This window comes from Coenobita brevimanus, chromosome 10 (assembly GCF_032717465.1).
Source record: "Coenobita brevimanus isolate Jiangsu-jjx chromosome 10, ASM3271746v2, whole genome shotgun sequence".
In the NCBI taxonomy this organism is placed as follows: domain Eukaryota; kingdom Metazoa; phylum Arthropoda; class Malacostraca; order Decapoda; family Coenobitidae; genus Coenobita; species Coenobita brevimanus.
Genome location: NC_136963.1, coordinates 6,282,943 through 6,287,942, shown reverse-complemented (window position 1 = coordinate 6,287,942; position 5,000 = coordinate 6,282,943).

Sequence of the window (5,000 nt, the reverse complement as noted above, 5' to 3'; positions counted from 1 at the left end):
TCAATGTAAAGCCACCTGTAAAGGAAAGAAAAGCAATAAGAAGTGACAGGAAAGATGGGAGAAATAGGAAGAGAGGAGGACAGGCACAGAAAAAGAATGATAAAGGCTAAGGAAGAAGTAGGCAGCACTACATCAAGTGAGTGGATGATGGTGAGAAATAGGAAGAGAGGAGGACACGCACAGAAAAAGAATGATAAAGGCTAAGGAAGAAGTAGGCAGCACTACATCAAGTGAGTGGATGATGGTGAGCAATAGGAAGAGAGGAGGACAGGCACAGAAAAAGAATGATAAAGGCTAAGGAAGAAGTAGGCAGCACTACATCAAGTGAGTGGATGATGGTGAGAAATAGGAAGAGAGGAGGACAGGCACAGAAAAAGAATGATACAGGCTAAGGAAGAAGTAGGCAGCACTACATCAAGTGAGTGGATGATGGTGAGAAATAGGAAGAGAGGAGGACAGGCACAGAAAAAGAATGATAGAGGCTAAGGAAGAAGTAGGCAGCACTACATCAAGTGAGTGGATGATGGTGAGAAATAGGAAGAGAGGAGGACAGGCACAGAAAAAGAATGATAAAGGCTAAGGAAGAAGTAGGCAGCACTACATCAAGTGAGTGGATGATGGTGAGAAATAGGAAGAGAGGAGGACAGGCACAGAAAAAGAATGATAAAGGCTAAGGAAGAAGTAGGCAGCACTACATCAAGTGAGTGGATGATGGTGAGAAATAGGAAGAGAGGAGGACAGGCACAGAAAAAGAATGATAAAGGCTAAGGAAGAAGTAGGCAGCACTACATCAAGTGAGTGGATGATGGTGAGAAATAGGAAGAGAGGAGGACAGGCACAGAAAAAGAATGATAGAGGCTAAGGAAGAAGTAAGCAGCACTACATCAAGTGAGTGGATGATGGTGAGAAATAGGAAGAGAGGAGGACAGGCACAGAAAAAGAATGATAAAGGCTAAGGAAGAAGTAGGCAGCACTACATCAAGTGAGTGGATGATGGTGAGAAATAGGAAGAGAGGAGGACAGGCACAGAAAAAGAATGATAAAGGCTAAGGAAGAAGTAGGCAGCACTACATCAAGTGAGTGGATGATGGTGAGAAATAGGAAGAGAGGAGGACAGGCACAGAAAAAGAATGATAAAGGCTAAGGAAGAAGTAGGCAGCACTACATCAAGTGAGTGGATGATGGTGAGAAATAGGAAGAGAGGAGGACAGGCACAGAAAAAGAATGATAAAGGCTAAGGAAGAAGTAGGCAGCACTACATCAAGTGAGTGGATGATGGTGAGAAATAGGAAGAGAGGAGGACAGGCACAGAAAAAGAATGATAAAGGCTAAGGAAGAAGTAGGCAGCACTACATCAAGTGAGTGGATGATGGTGAGAAATAGGAAGAGAGGAGGACAGGCACAGAAAAAGAATGATAAAGGCTAAGGAAGAAGTAGGCAGCACTACATCAAGTGAGTGGATGATGGTGAGAAATAGAAAGAGAGGAGGACAGGCACAGAAAAAGAATGATAAAGGCTAAGGAAGAAGTAGGCAGCACTACATCAAGTGAGTGGATGATGGTGAGAAATAGGAAGAGAGGAGGACAGGCACAGAAAAAGAATGATAAAGGCTAAGGAAGAAGTAGGCAGCACTACATCAAGTGAGTGGATGATGGTGAGAAATAGGAAGAGAGGAGGACAGGCACAGAAAAAGAATGATAAAGGCTAAGGAAGAAGTAGGCAGCACTACATCAAGTGAGTGGATGATGGTGAGAAATAGGAAGAGAGGAGGACAGGCACAGAAAAAGAATGATAAAGGCTAAGGAAGAAGTAGGCAGCACTACATCAAGTGAGTGGATGATGGTGAGAAATAGGAAGAGAGGAGGACAGGCACAGAAAAAGAATGATAAAGGCTAAGGAAGAAGTAGGCAGCACTACATCAAGTGAGTGGATGATGGTGAGAAATAGGAAGAGAGGAGGACAGACACAGAAAAAGAATGATACAGGCTAAGGAAGAAGTAGGCAGCACTACATCAAGTGAGTGGATGATGGTCGCCACCCCCTACCACTATGGCTTTCCGTAATATCGCTAACTAGGTATATTTTGTTTGTTCTAAATATTTATCTAAACTAAAATTGAAATCACCCAAGGCTATACTGTACTAAAATTATCTTCCTCAAGAACTCAGGGCTTAAGACAACAGCTCAAACCCTTGCATAACTGTCATTCGTACTTACCCAAAATTCACCTAATGGCTTGCATGTGTCAGCCTTGTTCACTTAATGGCAGCTCTCCATGCTGCTTGATCTCTGGCAGCCTCCCTGTTCAGTCCCTTACTCCTGAGGTCACACTAAATGACCTTGTCCCAGGTCTTTCTTGGTCTACCCCTCATAACCCCACGCCCAATATTAACACTTCTCACCTTCCTCACCCAATTATCATCCCCCATCCTCTCCACATGTCCAAACCATCTCAGTCTACCCCTCATCATCACAAACCATCTCAATCTACCCCTCCTCATCACAAACCACCTCAGTCTACCCCTCCTCATCACAAACCATCTCAATCTACCCCTCTTCATCACAAACCATCTCAGTCTACCCCTCCTCATCACAAACCATCTCAATCTACCCCTCCTCATCACAAACCATCTCAGTCTGCCCCTCCTCATCACAAACCATCTCAGTCTACCCCTCCTCATCACAAAGCATCTCAGTCTACCCCTCCTCATCACAAACCATCTCAATTTACCCCTCCTCATCACAAACCATCTCAGTCTACCCCTCCTCATCACAAACCATCTCAATTTACCCCTCCTCATCACAAACCATCTCAGTCTACCCCTCCTCATCACAAACCATCTCAATTTACCCCTCCTCATCACAAACCATCTCAGTCTACCCCTCCTCATCACAAACCATCTCAATCTATCCCTCCTCATCACAAACCATCTCAATCTACCCCTCTTCATCACAAACCATCTCAGTCTACCCCTCCTCATCACAACACCAATACACTCCAGTCCCATCCTACCTCTCAACTCTTCCATCATAAACCCAGCGCCCCCAGACCTTGCACTCAGGGACGCACTGCACATCCACCTAATCATTGTCAATTGTTGATGTGTAAACTCTGTATGATGATTTCCCAAATGATTAATATAACTTTTTTTATTTCTCCCATCTTTCCTGTCACTTCTTATTGCTTTTCTTTCCTTTACAGGTGGCTTTACATTGAGTGACAAGCCAAATGGTTTCCTGTAAGCCAAGAAACCATTTACAACGCTGGGTGGTAACAATATAACCAAACCATACGTGCTGCCTACGTGTCAACAAGTGGGTTGGTGGAGGGTTAGTGCCCCTCCCTGTAAAACAACTAACTCAAAGTCAAATGGCCACCCCTTACCGGATTATGGCGTCTGGCAATAGATAGATAGATAGACAAACGGCCACCCCTTACCCGATTATGGCGTCTGGCAATAGATAGATAGATAGATAACAATATCAACCATAAACTGTTACAAGAAACCTATCTATGACACACTTATGTAAGCATGTTTGACGACAAGGGCGGATAAAATCATCAAATATTTCCACAGTCCATCGCGTGTGGCCTCAACTTTTTTGGGCCAAATGTTCACCTATACTTTTTTTTATTGTGTGCGCCTTTATTGCTTTCCTTCCAATAGTGAGTTTGTAAGAGTATAGTTGGAGTCATCGAGGTTATAAATTCCATATTAATTAGTCCATCCCTCCATCATCCAATCCTGTGTTGCCCCATGAGCAGCGTAGAAGGGTAATAATAATAATAATAATAATAATAATAATAATAATAATAATAATAATACTGTAATAATAATCCCTCCATCCTCCAATCCTGTGTTGCCCCATGAGCAGCGTAGGAGGCCGGGGCTAGGCAAGTTGGTGCTGACATTTAAGATGAGAGTGACCAGCCTCACTCATCCCTGAGTGGCATTACATGAGCAATAAACCCCAACCACCCCTTGGATATAAACCTGCACCGGCTCAATCCGATTGGAGTGCCTTAATTACCCATTAAACCACCAGGCGCCATAATTTGGTTATATGGTTACCACCCAGCGTAGTAAATGGTTTCCTGGTGTACAGGAAACCATTTGGCTTGTCACTCAGTGTAGAGTCACCCACAGGCAGAAGGAAGAGGAAAGAATGAAGGAAAGAAAGACAGAAGAGGGAGTGTAAAGTGACCCACAGGCAGAAGGAAGAGGAAAGAATGAAGGAAAGAAAGACAGAAGAGGGAGTGTAAAGTCACCCACAGGCAGAAGGAAGAGGAAAGAATGAAGGAAAGAAAGACAGAAGAGGGAGTGTAAAGTGACCCACAGGCAGAAGGAAGAGGAAAGAATGAAGGAAAGAAAGACAGAAGAGGGAGTGTAAAATCACCCACAGGCAGAAGGAAGAGGAAAGAATGAAGGAAAGAAAGACAGAAGAGGGAGTGTAAAGTGACCCACAGGCAGAAGGAAGAGGAAAGAATGAAGGAAAGAAAGACAGAAGAGGGAGTGTAGAGTCACCCACAGGCAGAAGGAAGAGGAAAGAATGAAGGAAAGAAAGACAGAAGAGGGAGTGTAAAGTCACCCACAGGCAGAAGGAAGAGGAAAGAATGAAGGAAAGAAAGACAGAAGAGGGAGTGTAAAGTCACCCACAGGCAGAAGGAAGAGGAAAGAATGAAGGAAAGAAAGACAGAAGAGGGAGTGTAAAGTGACCCACAGGCAGAAGGAAAAGGAAAGAATGAAGGAAAGAAAGACAGAAGAGGGAGTGTAAAGTGACCCACAGGCAGAAGGAAGAGGAAAGAATGAAGGAAAGAAAGACAGAAGAGGCAGTGTAAAGTGACCCACAGGCAGAAGGAAGAGGAAAGAATGAAGGAAAGAAAGACAGAAGAGGCAGTGTAAAGTCACCCACAGGCAGAAGGAAGAGGAAAGAATGAAGGAAAGAAAGACAGAAGAGGGAGTGTAAAGTGACCCACAGGCAGAAGGAAGAGGAAAGAA